Source organism: Manis javanica, chromosome 9 (genome assembly GCF_040802235.1).
Source record: "Manis javanica isolate MJ-LG chromosome 9, MJ_LKY, whole genome shotgun sequence".
Taxonomy (NCBI): Eukaryota; Metazoa; Chordata; class Mammalia; order Pholidota; family Manidae; genus Manis; species Manis javanica.
Window position 1 is genome coordinate 81,238,456 of NC_133164.1, and position 24,320 is coordinate 81,262,775.

The window sequence follows — 24,320 nt, forward strand, 5'->3', positions numbered from 1 at the left end:
TGAAGTTGTTGCTAATTTGAGATTTTTCTTTTTTCTTAATGTAACAGTGTATTAATTTCCCTCTTGGAATTTCTTTTGCTGTATCCTGTAAGTTTTAGTATGTTGTGTTTCCATTTTTGTTTTTCTTAAGACATTAGTCTCCACTTGTTTGTGATTTTTCCAGATTTCCTCCTTTTAACAGATTTCTAGTTTATGTCATTGTGGTTGGAAAAGTATTTGATCTGATTTCAGTCTTCTTAAATTGTTAAGACTTGTTTTGTGACCTAACATATGATTTATCCTAGAGAATTATCTGTGATCCCTTGAAAAGAAAGTGTCTTCCACTGCTGTTTGATGTTTGAAAAGAAAGTGTGTTCCACTCTGTATATGATTGTTAAAGCCATTTGTGTAAAGTGTAGTTTAGGTCCAATGTTCCCCTGTTTTTATTTTCTCTGGATGATCTTTCTATTCTTCAAAGTGGTGTATTGAAGGTCCCTACCATTATAGTATTGCTATTTCTTCTTTCAGATCTGTGTATGTTTAGGTATCCAATGTTGGAGATATATATATTTATTATTATTTCCTCATGATGAATTAACCCTTTTATTATTAAGTGATAAACTTAGTTGTCTCATTAAAAATTTTGACTTAAAGCGTATTTTGTCTGATAGAAGCATAGCTACACCTGTTCTTTTTTGGTTTGTACTTGCATGGGATATGTTTTTCCATCCCTTCACTTTCAATCTCTTTTTCCTTAAAGCTGTAGTGAATCTTCAAGGCATTATATAGTTGTGTCATGCTTTTTCATCCATTCAGCTATTCTGTATCTTTTGACTGGAGAATTTTGTCCATTTCCATTTAGAATAACTATTGCTAGATAAGTACTTTTGCTGGCTTGTTAATTATTTTCTGGTGGTTTCTTAGACACTATTCCTTTCTTCCTCCCTTGCTGTCTTCCTTTGTGATTCAGTGGTTCTCTGTAACCATATGCTTTGATTGCTTTCATGGGCATCTGAGGAGGCCTGGGCTGTTGTGATGGTGTGGACTGGGGTGGCTGGGGAGAGGGGGAGCCCAGGATACTCAGTAGCTGGTGTCTGTGAACATGAAAGCCTGTGATCCTTCAGTGGCAAAAGTTTCTGGGTGTTCATGGCAAGTGTGCTGGTTGTTGATTTTCTCAGTGCGGAAAGAGGCTGGGGTTCTCTGCAGAGTAGGGTGCTCTGCATTTCCTGGGAAGGGGAGCACTATCAGGGTGGGGAGTTCCCTCATGGTGCTGAGCGGTGCTTGGCCTGGGGGTTGGAATGCTTGGTCTGGGAGGTGGGATGACTCAAAGAAATGAAACTTTCCCTGACCTTTTGGTGTGGTTGTTCTCAGGCTTTTTGCTCCATTCTGTTTCTAAAGCTTCTTAAGTGGATTCCTGAGCTCTCCCAGATGAGACTGTTTTTTGTGGGGCTTGCAGGTGGGTAGCTGTGTAATTGCTATTTGTGGGGGATGGAGGATCTCCTACTCTGCCATCTCAGTAACATCAAAAATCTCAGATTGATTTCAAAATCACATTTTATATCCACCAGCAAGTAAGTAGGTGTCTTTTATCCCACATCTCTAGTCAAAGCTCTTTTTAATTTCTTGTCATTCTGATGGGCATAGAAAGGATGTCTAATTACTATTTTAATGTTTTAATGTACATTAACCAGAGTTTATGTCAGTTTTATCAATTTTCATATATTATCTATTGATGTTCAGCTGGGAAGGATGAGAATTATCCTTTTTTATACTACTCCCTCTCCTCTTTCTTTCAGTATAATTGTTTCTTATTCCACCAACTTTTGACAATATCTCTTGGTGCCCTACTTATCAAGATATGGATATTTGTGCCCTTCCTTCTTCCTCCACCTTCCTAAATTTCTACCTTCTGCCTTCTGTCAGTTACACTTGAACATTGTGAGTCTTTAAGAGTTACATTTCCTTCTGTACCCACAGCCACATCCTCTGTGTTTTGCCACTAGACGACTCTGAAGGTTAAAAGCCATTGGTGTCTGCATGTATCACAGTGAGCATTTCATAATGTACATAATTGTTGAATCACTATGTTGTAGTTGGTCTGTAAGCTTCTCAGGAGCTTCTAGGTATAATCTGAAACATGCCTCCATATGCAAACAGCAGGAGAGACTGAAAAAGGAGACAGGCCACTCCAGGTAGGTGGCAGGCTTAATAAGCAAGGGAACCTACTTATGAGACTTGCCTTGGATACTGCAAGATTAATAGATCTCTGCACCTGCCCACCAAATCTTAAAAGGTTTTAAAGAGGCCTTAACTGGATTCTGTCACTATTTTGCCTAGATAGTCTAGCCCCACATTGTTATCTCAAGGGTGTGTCCTTGGGGCAGTCTTTTGGGTCAACTTTGGTCCCTTCTTGAGGACATTCCCCAACAGTTGTATACCTGAAATTAGTATAGTATTATATATCAACTACACTCCAACTTAAAAAAGGTTGAAAGCCAATAAGCTATGTTTAAGACACAAAATATTAAAGAAGATGGACTCAGAAATACCTTAAATCAGAACTTTCAAACTCTCCTGTCAAAGTATGCTAACTGCCAGTTGAGAAGAACTACATTTCTTCTCCTATAAACTCCAACTTTTATGTAGATGTTCAGGTAGTGTTTCCTCTTCTGCACCTTAATATCCAGTTTTCTATTTTAGTAAATATGACTGATAAATATAAGTTATTCTGTGAATCTGCTAATATTGTTAGGTTTCTCGGGAAGATATACGATTATATTGTAGCTTGAATATTTGCATATGTTCCTTAGTTGGAGTAGCACAAATCTAACCCTTTTCTTCATTTTATAAACAAAGGAATGGTAGTAAAAGCCATGATGTGATTTGTCCAAGTTCTGTTAGGTGAGGACTTCATGTTTCACTGACCCAGTGTGGCTCCCAAGACTTTAATTTGGTAAATAGTTTATTGGTAGGACCAACCTGTATTCCTAGCCTTATTTTCTTTTGAGTATGCTTAGGCCCAAAACCCTGGAGTCATTTTCCTTCTCCATAATCGTTTGTCACCAGATCCTGGCAGCTCTACCTTTGAAATATATCTAGAGTCTGGCTCTTCCTTATGACCTCTAATGAACCACCTCTACCCAGCTGTTGTCATCTCATGTGGACCACTGCGACAGGTTCCTAATTGGCCTCCCTGTTTATACCCTTTTGAAATGTCTTTTCTCTCTTCAGAACCCTTGGTCTTATTCATATTTCATTCATAATAAGATGAAAGTCCTTTCCATGATCTACAGGGTCTCTCATTATCTGGCTCTTCTCTTCCTCCTTGATCCCACCTTCTCCCATGTACACCTTGCTTACTTTGCTCTACCAGATTGACTTCTTGTTATTCTTTGAGCAGGTTAATAAGCAACTACCACAGGACTTTTGCACTTCCCTTTGCTGGGAACATTCCTCACAGAGGTATGTCAATTTTTGTTCCCTCATTCCTACATATTTGTGTTCAAATTGTATCTTATCAGAGAAACAGCTCTTACTCTAACACTTACCACTGTCTGACATATATATTATAAATTTATTTGTTTATGGTCTACTCTGAAGACAGGGTCGTTTTTTTTATTCACCATCTATATGCAGCTCCCTGAACAATGCCTATATAGTAAGTGCTCAGTAAAATATTTGTTGAATAAATGAATGAATCTTGCTATATTGCTCCTGGCCGTCAATAATTGGCTCTAGTCAAATGAAACTGTACTGGTAAGTTATTAAATCCCAAACATTTGTTATATGACATCTGTGCCAACATGTTATGCTCTTCTCCTTGCCATGTGTTCATTCACAAAGTTCTCATTTCCTCAATTGATTTTTGCTTTTTTTCTTATTCATATCTTCCCTATTCTTCAAGCTCAACTCAAATGCAGTTTCTTCAATGAAACATTCAATCCCAAGTTGCCGTTAAGCACTTTCTCCTCTGTGTGCCCAGTGTGCTATTTGTAGTTCTATTTATTATTTTCTGTCTTGAATTACAGTTATTTATACACATGACATACCTCTCCTCCTGGATGAAAAGAGCCTTTAGGAAATCCTTTTACTCCCTTAGTGTATGTTCTGCTGTTTTGATAGGCAAGTTACTTGTGAAGTGATTGTTGAAGTGAATTGTATTTGATATTTAAATCTTTACCCATGGCATTGGCTCAAATTTAGAGACAGGTTCAAATTATAATTGATGTAAGTAAAGACTGAAGATTTTGGAGATTTTCTAAAGATAATAGTAGAAATTAAAGGGCTGACTGATGCACCATATAGGACTTGATTCATCTGACCTTTTAGAGGGATATTTAAGAATAGGAAATGGTGTTCTAAAGTACTGTTGGACAGGGATTCTTGCCTTCAAAAGGATAAATAATTAACATATAATAACTAACAATTAAGCCTCAACATGTGGAGGAACTTTGAACTAATAATTTTTTTTGGGGGGGGAGGGCATCTCATATTTATTGAGAAATGGTTGTTAACAACAATAAAATTCTGTATAGGGGGGTCAGTGCTCAATGCACAATCATTAATCCATCTCAAGCCTAATTCTCATCAGTCTCCAATCTTCTGAAGCATAACGGACAAGTTCTTACATGGTGAACGAATTCTTACATAGTGAGTAAGTTCTTACATGGTGAACAGTACAAGGGCAGTCATCACAGAAACTTTCGGTTTTGATCACGCATTATGAACTATAAACAATCAGGTCAAATATGAATATTCGTTTGATTTTTATACTTGATTTATATGTGGATCCCACATTTCTCCCTTTATTATTATTATTATTTTTATTTTTAATAAAATCCTGAAGTGGTAGGTAGATGCAAGATAAAGGTAGAAAACATAGTTTAGTGTTGTAAGAGAGCAATTGTAGATGATCAGGTGTGTGCCTGTAGACTATGTGCTAATCCGAGCTAGACAAGGGCAATAAAACATCCACGGATGCAGAAGCTTTCTCAAAACGGGGGGTGGTGGTGAGGTTCTAAGCTTCACCACTGTTGTTCCCCAATTTCTCACCTGAGGGCCCCCCTGCGACTGTGCCTGTCTTAGGTTGTTCCTCCCTTGAGGAATCTTACCCGTCTCTGACTAACCAGTCATCTTCTGGGGCCATACAGGGAGATGTAAAGTTGGTAAGTGAGAGAGAAGCCATATTGTTTGAAAAGGTTAGCTTTTTACTTCTTTGCAGATTTATGCCCTGTGGCTTCTATGCCCAGCACTTGTCTCGAGGTATCTTTACCACCTGGAGGAATTATGATGCTCGGTAAATTCAATATGAGGCACGAATTCTATTTAAGGGTTGTAATTAGGAAGGAAGAAGAAAAGCTATAGAGGTAGCATATGGAAGGAAACATGGGAGGATTGATTATTTCTTTGCCATATCTTCTTGTAGAGTACCTTAAGCATGTAGAGGTTTTAAACTACTAATTTGCGCACACATATTAACATAATAGGAATAACGTGACATAAACTAAGCAAATCTATAATTACCAGCCATCTCCAGTGAAGCCAAGAAAACCATTTAGGCACCCTAGGCATTTGTGAGAATTTGTCTATGATATGATGGATATGTCCAACTGTACTTGAACAGTCTGAGAGAAATCAGACAAATTAAAGCAACCCATTTCTGAGATCTGTTCACATCCCATATGTTCCTTTAACCGTAGATAGTCTATAGTTGTAAGATTTTGGAGCGCTACAACTTGCACCCCTCCCATCTCATGGTTGAGTTCCAACAGTACAGATCCGGTCAAATTCGTTGTCTCAGTGTATGCACATGGCAGCCTAGACATCTCCCTCCTCATTCCTATGGCAAGTCCAGGAGATGGTGGGCTGGATGCAGCCACAACCGCAGCATCATCCGGATCCCTGTGGAGGCCTTTTGATGATCATCCCCCGGCACAAGTCCTCCAGAGAGTGCTGATGCCGGAAGCTCCTCCTCATATCGTATCTTAGTTCATTTTCTGGGTAGCCAAGCTAGGCCTTGATCTTCTGCATAAAAACAAAGAGACCCTTTGCCCACACTTTGACATGCCCTCTATACCACTGTGTAGAACTCATTGGAGGTCAGCACACAGGAACTGCTTTTTTTTAATTTTTATTAAGAGAAAGGAATATTATCAGAAAAGAGTATCTCCATAGCTGGTCATCTGACACCCTTTAAGTGATCAAAATTAAGGATATTTAAAGCATGCATTAATCTTTGATTTACCAATAGTTTTATCCTATCAAGGAGTAATCACCCTTTCCCCCTTTTCTTTCTTTCTTTCATTTTTTTTTCCTTTTTTTTTTAAATATTTAATCTACACTTACATGAAGAATACTATGTTTACTATGCTCTCCCCTATACCAAGTCCCCCCTAAAAACCAAATTACAATCACTGTCTATCAGCATAGCAAAATGTTGTAGAATCACTACTTGTCCTCTCTGTGTTGTGCAGCCCACTCTCCCCTTTCTCGCTCCCCCCATGCCTGCTAATCTTAATACCCCCCTTCTTCTTCCCCCCCCTTATCCCTCCCTGCCCACCCATCCTCCCCAGTTCCTTTCCCTTTGGTACCTGTTAGTCCATTTTTGGGTTTTGTAATTCCGCTGCTGTTTTGTTCCTTCAGTTTATCCTTTGTTCCTATACTCCTTAGATGAGTGAAATCATTTGGTATTTCTCTTTCTCCACTTGGCTTATTTCACTGAGCATAATACTCTCCGGCTCCATCCATGTTGCTGCAAATGGTTGGATTTTTCCACTTCTTATGGCTGAGTAGTATTCCATTGTGTATATGTACCACTTCGTCTTTATCCATTCATCTACCGATGGACATTTAGGTTGCTTCCAATTCTTGGCTATTGTAAATAGTGCTGCGATAAACATAGGGGTGCATCTGTCTTTCTCAAACTTGATTGCTGCGTTCTTAGGGTAAATTCCTAGGAGTGGAATTCCTGGGTCAAATGGTAGGTCTGTTTTGAGCATTTTGATGAACCTCCAAAGTGCTTTCCATAATGGTTGAACTAATTTACATTCCCACCAGCAGTGTAGGAGGGTTCCCCTTTCTCCACAGCCTCGCCAACATTTGTTGTTTGTCTTTTGGATGGCAGCTATCCTTACTGGTGTGAGGTGATACCTCATTGTAGTTCTAATTTGCATTTCTCTGATAATTAGCGATGTGGAGCATCTTTTCATGTGTCTGTTGGCCATCTGTATTTCTTTTTTAGAGAACTGTCTGTTCAGTTCCTCTGCCCATTTTTTAATTGGGTTATTTGTTTTTTGTTTGTTGAGGCATGTGAGCTCTTTATATATTCTGGACGTCAAGCCTTTATCGGATCTGTCATTTTGAAATATATTCTCCCATATGGCTGAGTAGTATTCCGTTGTGTATATGTACCACATCTTCTTTATTCATTCATCTACCGATGGACATTTAGGTTGCTTCCAATTTTTGGCTACTGTTAATAGGACTGTGATAAACATAGGGTTCCTTTTTGTTATATTGATTGTGTCTTTCGCTGTACAGAAGCGTTTCAGCTTAATGTAGTCCCACTTGCTCATTTTTGCTGTTGTTTTCCTTTCCCGGGGAGATATGTTCAAGAAGAGGTCACTCATGTTTATGTCTAAAGGGTTTTTGCCTATACTTTTTTCCAAGACTTTAATGTTTTCATGACTTACATTCAGGTCTTTGATCCATTTTGAGTTTACGTTTGTATATGGGGTTAGACAATGGTCCAGTTTCATTCTCCTACGTGTAGCTGTCCAGTTTTGCCAGTACCATCTGTTGAAGAGACTGTCATTCTGCCATTGTATGTCCATGGCTCCTTTATCATATATTAATTGACCATATATGTTTGGGTTATTTTCTGGAGTCTCTAATCTGTTCCACTGGTCTGTGGCTCTGTTCTTGTGCCAATACCAAATTGTGTTGATTAGTATGGCTTTGTAGTAGAGCTTGAAGTTGGGGAGTGACAACCCACCCACTTTATTCTTCTTTCTCAGGATTGCTTTGGCTATTTGGGGTCTTTGGTGTTTCCATATGAATTTTGAATTATTTGCTCCAATTCATTGTAGAATGTTGCTCGTAATTTGAGAGGGATTGCTTCAAATATGTATATTGCTTTGGGCAGGATGGCCATTTTGACGATATTAATTCTTCCTTGCCATGAGCATGGGATGAGTTTCCATTTATTAGTGTCCCCTTTAATTTCTCTTAAGAGTGACTTGTAGTTTTCAGAGTATAAGTCTTTCACTTCTTTGGTTAGGTTTATTCCTAGGTATTTTAATCTTTTTGATGCAATTGTGAATGGAATTGATTTCCTGATTTCTCTTTCTATTGTTTCATTGTTAGTGTATAGGAAAGCTACAGATTTCTGTGTGTTAATTTTGTATCCTGCAACTTTGCTGTATTCCGATATCAGTTCTAGTAGTTTTGGAGTGGAGTCTTTAGGGTTTTTATGTACAGTATCATATCATCTGCAAATAGTGACAGTTTAACTTCTTCTTTACCAGTCTGGATTCCTTGTATTTCTTTGTTTTGTCTGATTGCCGTGGCTTGGACCTCCAGTACTGTGTTAAATAACAGTGGGGAGAGTGGGCATCCCTGTCTGGTTCCCGATCTCAGAGGAAATGCTTTCAGCTTCTCACTGTTCAGTATAATGCTGGCTGTGGGTTTATCATATATGGCCTTTATTATGTTGAGGTACTTGCCCTCTATTCCCATTTTGCTGAGAGTTTTTATCATGAATGGATGTTGAATTTTGTCAAATGCTTTTTCAGCGTCTATGGAGATGATCATGTGGTTTTGTCTTTCTTTTTGTTGATCTGATGGATGATGTTGATGGATTTTCGAATGTTGTACCATCTCCGCATCCCTGGGATGAACCCCACTTGGTCATGGTGTATGATCCTTTTGATATACTATTGAATTCTGTTTGCTAATATTTTACTGAGTATTTTTGCATCCACATTCATCAGGGATATTGGTCTGTAGTTTTCCTTTTTCGTAGGGTCTTTGCCTGGTTTTGCTATTAGGGTGATGATGGCTTCATAGAATGAGTTTGGGAGTATTCCCTCCTCTTCTATTTATTGGAACACTTTAAGGAGAATGGGTATTATGTCTTCTCTGTGTTTCTGATAAAATTCCCAGGTAAATCCGTCCGGCCCCCGGGTTTTGTTGTTGGGTAGTTTTTTGATTACCGTTTCAATTTCTTTGCTCGTAATTGGTTTGTTTAACTTTTGTGTTTCTTCCTTGGTCAGTCTTTGGAGGTTGTATTTTTCTAGGAAGTTGTCCATTTCTTCTAGGTTTTCCAGCTTGTTGGCATATAGGTTTTCATAGTAGTCTTTAATAATTCTTTGTATTTCTGTGGAGTCTGTTGTGATTTTTCCATTCTCATTTCTATTGTGTTGATTTGTATTGATTCTCTTTTTCTCTTATAAGTTGGGCTAGAGGCTTATCTATTTTGTTTATTTTCTCAAAGAACCAGCTCTTGGTTTCATTGATTTTTGCTATTGTTTTATTCTTCTCAATTTTGTTTATTTCTTCTCTGATCTTTATTATGTCCCTCCTTCTGCTGACTTTAGGCCTCATTTGTTCTTATTTTTCCAGTTTTGATAATTGTGATGTTAGACTATTCATTTGGGATTGTTCTTCCCTCTTCAAGTGTTCCTGGATCGCTATATACTTTCCTCTTAAGACTGCTTTCGCTGCATTCCACAGAAATTGGGGCTTTGTGTTGTTGTTGTCATTTGTTTCTATATATTCCTTGATCTCTATTTTGATTTGTTCATTGATCCATTGATTATTTAGTAGCATGTTGTTAAGCCTCCATGTGTTTGTGAGCCTTTTTGTTTTCTTTGCAGAATTTATTTCTAGTTTTATACCTTTGTGGTCTGAAAAATTGGTTGGTAGAATTTCAATATTTTGGAATTTTCTGAGGCTCTTTTTGTAAGCTAGTATGTGGTCTATTCTGGAGAATGTTCCATGTGCACTTGAGAAGAATGTATATCCTGTTGCTTTTGGATGTAGAGTTCTATAGATGTCTATTAGGTCCATCTGTTCTAGTGTGTTGTTCAGTGCCTGTGTGTCTTTACTTATTTTCTGCCTGGTGGATCTATCCTTTGGGGTGAGTGGTGTGTTGAAGTCTCCTAAGATGAATGTATTGCAGTTTATTTCCCTCTTAAGTTCTGTTAGTATTTGTTTCACAAATGCTGGTGCTCCTGTGTTGGGTGCATATATATTTAGAATGGTTATATCCTCTTGTTGGACTGAGGAGCCCTTTATCATTATGTAGTGTCCTTCTTTATCTCTTGTTACTTTCTTTGTTTTGAAGTCTATTTTGTCTGATATTAGTACTGCAACCCCTGCTTTCTTCTCTCTGTTGTTTGCCTGAAATATGTTTTTCCATCCCTTGACTTTTAGTCTGTGCATGTCTTTGGGTTTTAGGTGAGTTTCTTGTAAGCAGCATTAAGCTGGGTCTTGCTTTTTCATTCATTCTATTATTCTATGTCTTTTGATTGGTGCATTAAGTCCATTTACATTTAGGGTGACTATTGAGAGATATGTACTTATTGCCATTGCAGGCTTTAGATTCGTTGTTACCAAAGGTTCAAGGTTAGCTTCTTTAGTATCTTACTGCCTAACTTAGCTCGCTTATTGAGCTGTTATATACACTGTCTGGAGATTCTTTTCTTCTCTCCCTTCTTATTCCTCCTCCTCCATTCTTCATATGTTGTGTGTTTTGTTCTGTGCTCTTTTTAGGGGTGCTCCCATCTAGAGCAGTCCCTGTAAGATGCTCTGTAGAGTTGGTTTGTGGGAAGCAAATTCCCTCAGCTTTTGCTTGTCTGGGAATTGTTTAATTCCACCATCATATTTAAATGATAATCTTGCTGGATACAGTATCCTTGGTTCAAGTCCATTCTGTTTCATTGCATTAAATATGTCATGCCATTCTCTTCTGGCCTGTAGGGTTTCTTTCGAGAAGTCTGATGTTAGCCTGATGGGTTTTCCTTTATAGGTGACCTTTTTCTCTCTAGCTGCCTTTAAAACTCTTTCCTTGTCCTTGATGCTTACCATTTTAATTATTATGTGTCTTGGTGTTGTCCTCCTTGTATCCTTTCTGTTGGGGGTTCTGTGTATTTCCATGGTCTGTTCGATTATTTCCTCCCCCAGTTTGCGGAGGTTTTCAGCAATTATTTCTTCAAAGAGGCTTTCTATCCCTTTTCTTCTTTCTTCTTCTTCTGGTACCCCTATAATACGAATATTATTCCTTTTAGGATTGGTCACATAGTTCTCTTAGTGTTGTTTCATTCCTGGAGATCCTTTTATCTCTCTCTATGTCAGCTTCTATACGTTCCTGTTCTCTGGTTTCTATTCCTTCAATGGCCTCTTGCATCTTATCCATTCTGCTTATAAATCCTTCCAGGGATTGTTTCACTTCTGTGATCTCCTTGCTGACATCTGTGATCTCCTTCCGGACTTCATCCCACTGCTCTTGCATTTTTCTCTGCATCTCATCCCATTGCTCTTGCATTTTTCTCTGCATCTCTGTCAGCGTGTTCATGATTTTTATTTTGAATTCTTTTTCAGGAGGGCTGGTCAGGTCTGTCTCCTTCTCAGGTGTTGTCTCTGTGATCTTTGTCTGCCTGTAGTTTTGCCTTTTCATGGTGATAGAGATAGTTTGCAAGCTGGTACAACTGGCCACTGGAAGAGCTTCCCTTCTTGTTGGTTTGTGGCCTTCCTCTCCTGGGAGAATAGCGCCCTCTAGTGGCTTATGCTTGGCAGCTGTGCGCAGACAGGGCTCCAACTACCTGCCACGTTGGTTTGGAGTTTATCTCTGCTGTATCTGTGGGCGTGGCCTGGCTGGGGGTGCTCCTCCAAAATGGTGGAGCCCCATTGTAGGGGAGCGGCTAGGAGGCCTTTTATCTCCATAAGGGGCCTCTGTGCTCCCTGTTGCACAGGGGGTTAGAGTGCCCAGAGATCCCCAGATTCCCTTCCTCTGGGCTAAGTGTCCTGTTCTGTTCCTTTAAGACTTCCAAAAAAGCACTCTCCAAACCAAAACAACAACAGCAACAACAAAAGAGAAAAAAAAAATGGGTAAAACACACAATATTCTTTGTCCTCAGGCGCCGGTCTCAGGCACCCACTCATCGGTCTTGCTGCCCCGTTTCCCTAGTATTGGGGTCCCTTTCCCTTTAAGGCTTCCAAAAAGCACTTGCCAAAAAAAAAAAGGGAAAGACACGTGATTTTCTTTGTCCTCAAGTGCTGGTCTCAGGCACCCACTCACCGGTGTTGCTCCCCTGTTTCCCTAGTATTGGGGTCCCTGTCCCTTTAAGGCTTCCAAAAAGCACTCGCCAAGAAAAAAAACCACTCCTGTTTCTTTGTTCTCCGGCCTCAGCCTCAGGCAACTGCTCACTGTTCCTGCCGCCCTGTTTCCCTGGTATCCAGGGCCCCGCGTATGCACTGTGTCTGTGCTCTTGTCCAGAATCCTGGTGCTGGGTGTTCAGCAGTCCTGGGCTCTCTTTCCCTCCCTGCTGACTCCTCTCCACCCACCAGGGGCTGGGGGGAGGGGTGCTCGTGTCCCGCCTAGCCGGGGCTTGTATCTTACCCCCTTTGCGAGGCGCTGGGTTCTCGCAGGTGTGGATGTGGTCTGGATGTTGTCCTGTGTCCTCTGGTCTCTATTTTAGGAAGAGTTGTCTTTGTTATATTTTCATAGATATATGTGGTTTTGGGAGGAGATTTCCGCTGCTCTACTCACGCTGCCATCCTGGCTCGCCTCCCTGAACTAATAATTTTAAAGCTCAGAAATACTTTCTTGGAGATCTTGAGGAGTGGTTAAGCCACTGTTGCTTTGAGTGAAGGTGGTAATAGGTACAGGGATGAAGTCTATACCCTGTTGAACCTGGTGCTTCTGAATGGGACCCTAGTCATCTCTCTTACATATATTTTAGTGACTTTTGGAAATCTCTACCTTTTTCTTTTCAGCTTTTTATCACACTCTAACTCTACAGAAATGCCGACTGGCTTCTGCTTGGAACTTACCAACTTCCCTGCCTTCTGCATTCAAGCCTTTGTGTGTGTCTTACTTCCTTCTCTGTTCTTCCTCAGAGGCAGACCTGTCCCTCACCCTTCCAAGGCTGAGGCTCTGTCAGAACCCTTAACCCCTTCAGGTCTGTGTCCACCAGCTGTTCCTTCTCTTCTGAACACTGTTTCCCTTTTATTGTCCTCAACTGTCTCTCCATGTGTAGGACTGCTGAGTGTCCCCACAACATGGTGGCTAGCTGCTTCCAGAATGGGCTCTCCAAGACAGGGAGCAAGCCACTTGGGAGCTATCCTTTATGACCCAGGCTTGGAAAGCGCAGAGTGTTGCATCTGCCACATTCTCTTTGGCTGAGTCACTAACTCTGCCCTGCATTAAATGGGCATGGAATTAGAGACCACCCCTTGATGTGAGTATTGTAAAAACATTTGCAGTCATATTTAAAAATCACCACAGCATTGTTGGGAATGGTGTCCCAGGTTCAGGGCAAGAAGAGAGAATTTTAAAACTTTTTTGATTTTTCAATAGGTAATATAGGCACATGGCACACAATTCAGAGAGGAACTAAGTCTCCCTTCTGCCTCATGCTCTGGCTACCCACTTGCACTCACTGAAGACAGCCATCATAATCACTTTGTGTATTTCTTTTTAGAGAGATTTCAATTCTGTGTGAATACAGGAATATGTATATTCCTGTGCATGTATACATTAGCATATGTATGTATGTGTTTGTGTGCATGTATATGTATATATAATCAGCTTCAGTACAATTATATATTCCAGAAGAGAAATTGTGATAAGGAGATTTTGGGGAAAGGGCTCTGTTTACTCTCCTAGTAAACATGCCTGCCCAGAAGGGCAGCTGTGGTTGCTACAGACTGCTCGTCTCTGAGGGAGGACAGCAGGTCCCAGACACGGCTGGCCCTCACAATGGTGAGGGGAGCTGCATTCAGAAAGCCAGCTATTTGACCTCCATCTTTAGAGAATCTGATCTTGTACGTTTGCAGTAGGGTCTGCAGACTTTTCTTTTACATTTTTTCCAAGGATAAAATGGCATACCCTTTATGGAGGCAATTTGGTAATATCTTTAAAATTACATCTGATCCTAAAGTCTTATTGAAAGGTCTTTATTTCTAAGTTACAGCAGCCAGTGTATGAGATGATAAGTATTCAGATTGTACAAGAAATTCATCAAAGTCAAAACTTAGAAAACATCCTACTAAGATACGTAGGTGGTATGGAGAATTGGGTGGTCAGGGATGGGGAAGGATCCTTGTTAGATTTTTCCCTTGGAGCCAGGTGAATATATCACTTAATAAAAGAATGAGTGAATAAATAACTGTATGAATCAACAGAACAAAATACAGCACAGTGCTCCCAGGGATCAGCTAGGTGTGTGACCCTCCAGAAAGGCGGCCTGAGAAGGTGGTAGAAATCCATCTCCTCTCTTCCCTTCACCCATTTTTGCTCTCTTCAGGAGCTTTATTTGCTTTTTGTTAGAACTTATTCCTGGAACTTATGAGCTAACTAGTTAGCATTTCTGGTTTCCTTGTGTAGTTGACACTTTGTATCACCTTTTGTATTTTCACAACTATAATAGTTTCACAACTATTTCACAACTATTTCAGGTAAGGCAGGAGGAGGGAGCCTGCCTGACACCTTTATTCATCCATTCACTTTTTTTCAGGGGGCTTATTGAACTCTAGCAGGGGCCAGGCGCTGTTCTGAGTGCGGGGGCTGTGCTCGTGAAGAACAGGGACGAGGGTCCTGACTGGAGTATATATACCACGTGGGCAGGATGGGCAACAGTAAATGTGTGGAACAAAGTGAGTTCACCTAGTGCTGAGTGATGACATTGAGACTGACAGGCGGGTGTGTGGTGAGTCCGGGCGGCTGCTTTGGGTGATGGCTGTGCTTGCAGGGCAGGCCTCCACGAAGTGAGGCCTGGAGAGGAGAAACAGGCAGCCTCGTGTAGATCTGGGCAGAGGGCACAGTATGTGGAGATGCTGAGGAGCCTTGCTTGGCACCTCCCACAGTGGCCAGAGTGAGTGTGGTGGGCAAGGGGAAGGCCGACGATATAATGAAGCCACAGAGTCAGGAAGGGCTGCCCCGCACAGGGCCTTGGAGGACACAGCAGTGAGATTCGCTACAGAAGCTAATTGCCTTAGAAAGCTAGCTGAAACAATCAGGGGAATGATGTGTTCTTAGCTACGACCTCTCAGACAAGTGTCTTGGCACCTCAGATTCAGCGTGTCTAAAGGTAAACTCATTACTTCATCCGTGACTTTGCACCTCTGCCTATTTCTTAGTGAAAGACACTGTTCCTACTATTGCCGTGGTGTAAATTTGGCAACCCTTTCTTAATTATTCCTCATGTCTGTTCTGTGTCCAAGTCCTACTTGATTCCACCACGTTCTGTTTATATTCTCTATTTCTCCATCTTCACTGTTGTGGTTAAACCATCATCATTCCATTCATTCGTTTAAATCATGCCCCAGGCGTTATTCCAGGTGTAGGAGATACAGTGATAAAGAGGCCCCCTTGGAAGTTACAGTCTATTAAGAAAGACAGATACATAAATAAAATGGTGATGAAATAAGGTAAGTGTTATGGGAAGGAAAGCCATGCGTGGAAGTCAACAGCATATGTCTCTCACCTGGGAGGCATTCGAGGACCCTGAAGGGCCAATAGGAGGTGGAGGACGTTCCAGGGAGTAGGCAGTGAGAAAAGAGGAAGGGAAGTTTGAAGCACAGTCTGACCAGGGTCAGAGGTCGGCAAGCTGGGTAGGGGTTTAGGTCCACAGGAGTCTGGACTTTCCCTTAGGACAGAGAGAGCCACTGAAGGCTGATTACCAGGGTAGAGCTGAGGTCATATGGACACTTTAAGGCCATATATGGACAGTGGATTTAGAAAGCAGAGAGAGATGGAGTTATGGGGATAATTGGGGCTCATGCAGTAGTCTAGCTGGCTTCCAGTGTAAAGCTCCAGTAAGTCAGTATTTGAATTTCCTGTATGGACATCTAAGTTAATTCATCAGATCAAATCTGAGTTATGCAATAGCAGCTCAGATTTCCAAAAGACACTAAAGCAGACCCTTTTTGGAAATCCACATTTTTCATGTAATTGTGAATGTCTTCAGATTTCAAAGCTTTATTGAATTGGGTCCGAAACAAATTTCACTTAAATATTGAATTAATTGAAAGTCATGCTCCTTCAGAAATTTCCTTTTGTCTTGTGTTTTAGTATTGGCAATAAATTCTAGTAATAGAAGAGGCAGTGTTGAGGGTAGTGATATTGGGCAGTGTGGGTGTAAGTGGAAACTGACCACTTTATTATGGGAAGGAAGTAGGTAATGGACGCAGACAGGCAAGTGGTTTTATGGTGTTTCCAGTGGTACCAGGAACAGCCATGGGAGGGGAGAAACCACCACTTCGTGGCAAGGACAGCCCTCATTCTCCAATTTACCACCCTGGTCATTTGAATTTAATGAGCTGTGTGGAATTTTAAACATAATCATAGAAGAAGGGACTGCTTTCTTCATTTGTACAGTCTCTTGTGTTCATCTGTCCCACACACATTTTGTTGACAGTAACTGTGTTAGGTATTACCTAACAGAAAGTGTGGATTTTCCAAATGAGATGAGCATCATGTCTGCCTTTTGTGTAAAAGATGTTATGAGGGATGTTATTTTGTAGCTCTCTTCATAAAACTTTTAACAAACACTTGTGGACCGATTTGTTCATTTAATTGTCATGCTGTATGTATGTGGTAGGTGCTACTATGATTAGCATTTACACATATGGGAATGTAGCACAGAAGATAAGTTAACTGCCTGTCACACAGCTCTCAGGTGGCAGAGCTGGACTTGAACCCAGACACTCCAGTTCCAGGGGTGGCTGTCGCAGAAGGTGAGGCCGGACAGTGTGACAGCAGAGTGTGTGCAGCTGCTTGGTTGTGTGTTCATGGGCTGAATGTGGGTGAACAGGGCAGGGGTTTTATTCTGCTTTCGCTCTAGGAGACCACTGATAAGTGTGGAAAACATAAGATTAGAGTAATTTTTAAGAAATCCTCTTTTAAATACATACTTGTGTTTCTGTTATAAATTTGTAAGACCATATTTTAAAGAAAACAATAGATTAGCTCAATCGCTTATAAAAAAGAAGAGTTTTTACTATGATTACCACTTTCAAGTTCACTTTATTTAAAAAATATTTTAGTCTATAGAAATGGTGAAGGGGGTGTATTTCTTTTCATTAAATCTTTGACATTCGGGCACATCTGAAGCAATTCACAAGCCAAGACCTACCTGTGACCTCCTTTTATGTTCTCTGGGATTATTCTGTGACTTACTTCAAGACATATTTTGTTCAATGTCTAATCTGTCTAACTGTGTGCTTGCTTCGCTGACACTGGGTCAGCTTCCTTGTTTATGGCAGGGATCACCATCATTTTTTGTAGAGTAACTTTTTTTGTTTCATCACATCTTCAAGATCTCATTATGCATGTAGAGAATGTTCTCGGTGCGGGTGGGAATTTGGTGGAGCTGAGCTTGACAGCTGACCCTCAGGTGTATAAATTAGAGAGGAACTGGTATCAGGAGACTCAGTAGGAGGGACCTCCCCACATTAAGCCTCTTGGCAAGCATGCAGAAAGTTGTTTAGGGGTGAAACATTTTGGCTGTCTTTAGGGAGCTTTGAGAAAGGACTACTCCATTTGGGTTGCTTCTTTGCTGCACATGAGACAAACTGTCTAATTCCCAGCATGAAGGGGTTGCAGAGAGAAGGTACTGAATAGCTTCTCAGAAACTGCAGTCCTATCTTCGTGGTCCAGCCTCAGTATTTTTCTTGGAGAATTTCCCCCCCGTGCCCAGAATATTGTGGGTAGAGGAACCCATTTTTAAGTATTAACACAAAATGTAATCAAACATATATGATTTTTGTACCGTTCCCAGTTTTAGATGATGGTTTCCTAAAAGGAAAGATAGTACATGCAAAATGTGCTTTTCAGCAGTAAAACACTTCATGGAGCACTCCTTGTCATCTGTGTCAGGAAGCAACCAAATTTGCATCTTTTTAAACATTGCAAGATGTAAATATAGTGAGTTAAATTCTTGGAGGGGAAAAGGTTTTTTAAGTGTAAGGATTAAAGTTAGACCATGTTCTTTTTTTTTTCTTTAAAGAAAATGGTCACAGATAAAATATTAAAGCAGTTTATAAACTTGCAAAACGTTATGTGTCCATTAAGTTAGAACTAGGGTGATCATATAATTTAATACATAGGCCAGAATGCTTTGAAGTGATGGGATTTAGCTGAAGGAGAAACAGTAGGTCAGCAGGTATTAACTGGACCTGCTGTGCAAATCAGGAGCTTTGATCACTCATAGTGCAAGAACACTTGTTAAAAAATGAGTATTGCTCTTCATTTAAAAATAAAACAATTAGGGCGGAGCCAGGATGGCGGCGTGAGTAGAGCAGTGGAAATCTCCTCCCAAAAACACATAGAGCTATGAAAATATAACAAAGAAAAATCTTCCTAAAATAGAGACCAGAGGACACAGGACAACATCCAGACCACATCAACACCTGCAAGAACCCAGCGCCTTGCGAAGGGGGTAAGATACAAGCCCCGGTCTGGCGGGACCCGAGCGCCCCTCCCCCTGGCTCCCGGCGGGTGGACAGGAACTGGAGCGGTTTTTTTTTTGGTGAGTGCTTTTTGGAAGCCTTAAAGGGACAGGGACCCCGTTGCTAGGGAGGCAGAGTGGCAGGACCGGTGAGCGGGTGCCTGGTACCGGCACCTGAGGACAAAGAATATCCCGCATTTTTCCCTGCGAGACCGGTGGGCGGGTGCCTGAGACCGGGGCCTGAGGACGGAGGAAATCACGCTTTTTTCCCCTTTGTTTTTTTTCTCTCTTTTTGGCGAGTGCTTTTTGGAAGCTTTAAAGGGACAGGGACCCCAGTGCCAGGTAGGCAGGGCGGCGGGACTGGTGAGCGGGTGCCTGGGACTGGCACCTGAGGACAAAGAATATCACACGTTTTTCCCTGCGGGACCGGTGGGCGGGTGCTTTTTGGAAGCGTTGAAGGGACAGGGACCCTGGTGCTAGGGAGACAGGGCAGCAGGACCAGTGAGCGGGTGCCTGGGACCGGAGCCTGAGGACAAAAAAAAATAATCGCGTGTTTTTTCCTTTTTTTTTTTTTTTTCCTCTGCTCCCTCTCTCATTGTAGCTGTTTGGTTTTGGTTTGGAGAGTGCTTTTTGGAAGTCTTAAGGGGCACAACAGGTCACTTAGACCAGAGGCAGGGAATCTGGGGATCTCTGGGAACTCTAACCCAATGGGCAGCAGGGAGCACAGAGGCCCCTTACGGAGATAAATAGCCTTCCGGCCGCTCCCCCTCCAACGGGGCTCCACCATTTTGGAGGAGCACCCCCGGCCAGGCCATGCCCACAGCAACAGCGGAGATAAACCCCATAGCAACCAGGCAGGAAGCAGAAGCCCTGTCTGCACACAGCTGCCCAGCACAAGCCACTAGAGGTCGCTATTCTCCCAGGAGAGGAAGGCCACAAACCAACAAGAAGGGAAGCTCTTCCAGCGGTCACTTGTACCAGCTCTGCAAACTATCTCTATCACCATGAAAAGGCAAAACTACAGGCAGACAAAGATCACAGAGACAACACCTGAGAAGGAGACAGACCTGACCAGTCCTCCTGAAAAAGAATTCAAAATAAAAATCATGAACATGCTGACAGAGATGCAGAGAAAAATGCAAGAGCAGTGGGATGAAGTCCGGAAGGAGATCACAGATGTCAGCAAGGAGATCACAGAAGTGAAACAATCCCTGGAAGGATTTATAAGCAGAATGGATAAGATGCAAGAGGCCATTGAAGGAATAGAAACCAGATGACAGGAACGTATAGAAGCTGACATAGAGAGAGATAAAAGGATCTCCAGGAATGAAACAACACTAAGAGAACTATGTGACCAAACCAAAAGGAATAATATTCGTATTATAGGGATACCAGAAGAAGAAGAAGGAGGAAAAGGGATAGAAAGTCTCTTTGAAGAAATAATTGCTGAAAACTTCCCCAAACTGGGGGAGGAAATAATTGAACAGACCATGGAATTACACAGAACCCCCAACAGAAAGGATACAAGGAGGACAACACCAAGACACATAATAATTAAAATGGCAAGGATCAAGGACAAGGAAAGAGTTTTAAAGGCAGCTAGAGAGAAAAAGGTCACCTATAAAGGAAAACCCATCAGGCTAACATCAGACTTCTCGAAAGAAACCCTACAGGCCAGAAGAGAATGGCATGATATACTTAATACAATGAAACAGAAGGGCCTTGAACCAAGGATACTGTATCCAGCACGACTATCATTTAAATATGATGGCGGGATTAAACAATACCCAGACAAGCAAAAGCTGAGGGAATTTGCTTCCCACAAACCACCTCTACAGGGCCTCTTACAGGGACTGCTCTAGATGGGAGCACCCCTAAAAAGAGCACAGAACAAAACACACAACATATGAAGAATGGAGGAGGAGGAATAAGAAGGGAGAGAAGAAAAGAATCTCCAGACAGTGTATATAACAGCTCAATAAGCGAGCTAAGTTAGGCAGTAAGATACTAAAGAAGCTAACCTTGAACCTTTGGTAACAACGAATCTAAAGCCTGCAATGGCAATAAGTACATATCTCTCAATAGTCACCCTAAATGTAAATGGACTTAATGCACCAATCAAAAGACATAGAGTAATAGAATGGATAAAAAAGCAAGACCCATCTATATGCTGCTTACAAGAAACTCACCTTAAACCCCAAGACAAGCATAGACTAAAAGTCAAGGGATGCAAAAACATATTTCAGGCAAACAACAGAGAGAAGAAAGCAGGGTTGCAGTACTAATATCAGACAAAATAGACTTCAAAACAAAGAAAGTAACAAGAGATAAAGAAGGATACTACATAATGATAAAGGGCTCAGTCCAACAAGAGGATATAACCATTCTAAATATATATGCACCCAATACAGGAGCACCAGCATATGTGAAGCAAATACTAACAGAACTAAAGAGGGAAATAGACTGCAATGCATTCATTGTAGGAGACTTCAACACACCACTCACCCCAAAGGATAGATCCACTGGGCAGAATATAAGTAAGGACACACAGGCACTGAACAACACACTAGAACAGATGGACCTAATAGACATCTATAGAACTCTACATCCAAAAGCAACAGGATATACATTCTTCTCAAGTGCACATGGAACATTCTCCAGAATAGACCACATACTAGCTCACAAAAAGAGCCTCAGTAAATTCCAAAATATTGAAATTCTACCAACCAATTTTTCAGACCACAGAGGAATAAAAGTAGAAATAAATTCTACAAAGAAAACAAAAAGGCTCACAAACACATGGAGGCTTAACAACATGCTAGTAAATAATCAATGGATCAATGAACAAATCAAAATAGAGATCAAGGAATATATAGAAACAAATGACAACAACACTAAGCCCCAACTTCTGTGGGACGCAGCAAAAGCAGTCTTAAGAGGAAAGTATGTAGCAATCCAGGCACACTTGAAGAAGGAAGAACAATCCCAAATGAATAGTCTAATATCACAATTATCAAAACTGGAAAAAGAAGAACAAATGAGGCCTAAAGTCAGCAGAAGGAGGGATATAATAAAGACCAGAGAAGAAATAAACAAAATTGAGAAGAATAAAACAATAGCAAAAATCAATGAAACCAAGAGCTGGTTCTTCAAGAAAATAAACAAAATAGATAAGCCTCTAGCCCAACTTATTAAGAGAAAAAGAGAATGAACACAAATCAACATAATCAGAAATGAGATTGGAAAAATCACGACAGACTCCGCAGAAATACAAAGAATTATTAAAGACTACTATGAAAACCTATATGCCAACAAGCTGGAAAACCTAGAAGAAATGGACAACTTCCAAGAAAAATACAACCTCCCAAGACTGACCAAGGAAGAAACACAAAAGTTAAACAAACCAATTATGAGCAAAGAAATTGAAATGGTAATCAAAAAACTACCCAAGAACAAAACGCCGGGGCCGGACAGATTTACCTCGAAATTTTATCAGACACACAGAGAAGACATAATACCCATTCTCCTTAAAATGTTCCACAAAATAGAAGAAGAGGGAATACTCCCAAACTCATTCTATGAAGCCAACATCACCCTAATACCAAAACCAGGCAAAGACCCCACCAAAAAAGAAAATTACAGACCAATATCCCTGATGAATGTAGATGCAAAAATACTCAATAAAATATTAGCAAACAGAATTCAACAGTATATGAAAAGGATCATACACCATGACCAAGTGGGGTTCATCCCAGGGATGCGGAGATGGTACAACATTCGAAAATCCATCAACATCATCCACCACATCAACAAAAAGAAAGACAAAAACCACATGATCATCTCCATAGATGCTGAAAAATCATTTGACAAAATTCAACATGCATTCATGATAAAAACTCTCAGCAAAATGGGAATAGAGGGCAAGTACCTCAACATAATAAAGGCCATATATGATAAACCCACAGCCAACATTATACTGAACAGCAAGAAGCTGAAAGCATTTCCTCTGAGATCGGGAACCAGACAGGGATGCCCACTCTCCCTACTGTTATTTAAAGTAGTACTGGAGGTCCTAGCCACGGCAATCAGACAAAACAAAGAAATACAAGGAATCCAGATTGGTAAAGAAGAAGTTAAACTGTCACTATTTGCAGATGATATGATACTGTACATAAAAAACCCTAAAGACTCCACTCCAAAACTACTAGAACTGATATCGGAATACAGCAAAGTTGCAGGATACAAAATTAACACACAGAAATCTGTAGCTTTCCTATACACTAACAACAAATCAATAGAAAGAGAAATCAGGAAAACAATTCCATTCACCATTGCATCAAAAAGAATAAAATACCTAGGAATAAACCTAACCAAAGAAGTGAAAGACTTATACTCTGAAAACGACAAGTCACTCTTAAGAGAAATTAAAGGGGACACTAATAAATGGAAACTCATCCCATGCTCATGGCTAGGAAGAATTAATATCGTCAAAATGGCCATCCTGCCCAAAGCAATATACAGATTTGATGCAATCCCTCTCAAATTACCAGCAACATTCTTCAATGAATTGGAACAAATAATTCAAAAATTCATATGGAAACACCAAAGACCCCGAATAGCCAAAGCAATCCTGAAAAAGAAGAATAAAGTAGGGGGGATCTCACTCCCCAACTTCAAGCTCTACTACAAAGCCATAGTAATCAAGACAATTTGGTACTGGCACAAGAACAGAGCCACAGACCAGTGGAACAGATTAGAGACTCCAGAAATTAACCCAAACAAATATGGTCAATTAATATATGATAAAGGAGCCATGGACATAGAATGGCAAAATGACAGTCTCTTCAACAGATGGTGCTGGCAAAACTGGACAGGTACATGTAGGAGAATGAAACTGGACCATTGTCTAAACCCGTATACATAGGTAAACTCAAAATGGATCAAAGACCTGAATGTAAGTCATGAAACCATTTAACTCCTGGAAAAAAACATAGGCAAAAACCTCTTAGACATAAACATGAGTGACCTCTTGAACATATCTCCCTGGGCAAGGAAAACAACAGCAAAAATGAGCAAGTGGGACTACATTTTGCTGAAAAGCTTCTGTACAGCGAAAGACACCATCAATAGAACAAAAAGGAACCCTACAATATGGGAGAATATATTTGAAAATGACAGATCCGATAAAGGCTTGACGCCCAGAATATATAAAGAGCTCACATGCCTCAACAAACAAAAAACAAATAACCCAATTAAAAAATGGGCAGAGGAACTGAACAGACAGTTCTCTAAAAAAGAAATACAGATGGCCAACAGACACATGAAAAGATGCTCCACATCGCTAATTATCAGAGAAATGCAAATTAGAACTACAATGAGGTATCACCTCACACCAGTAAGGATAGCTGCCATCCAAAAGACAAACAACAACAAATGTTGGCGAGGCTGTGGAGAAAGGGGAACCCTCCTACACTGCTGGTGGGAATGTAAATTAGTTCAACCATTGTGGAAAGCAGTTTAGAGGTTCATCAAAATGCTCAAAACAGACCTACCATTTGACCCAGGAATTCCACTCCTAGGAATTTACCCTAAGAACGCAGCAATCAAGTTTGAGAAAGACAGATGCACCCCTATGTTTATCGCAGCACTATTTACAATAGCCAAGAATTG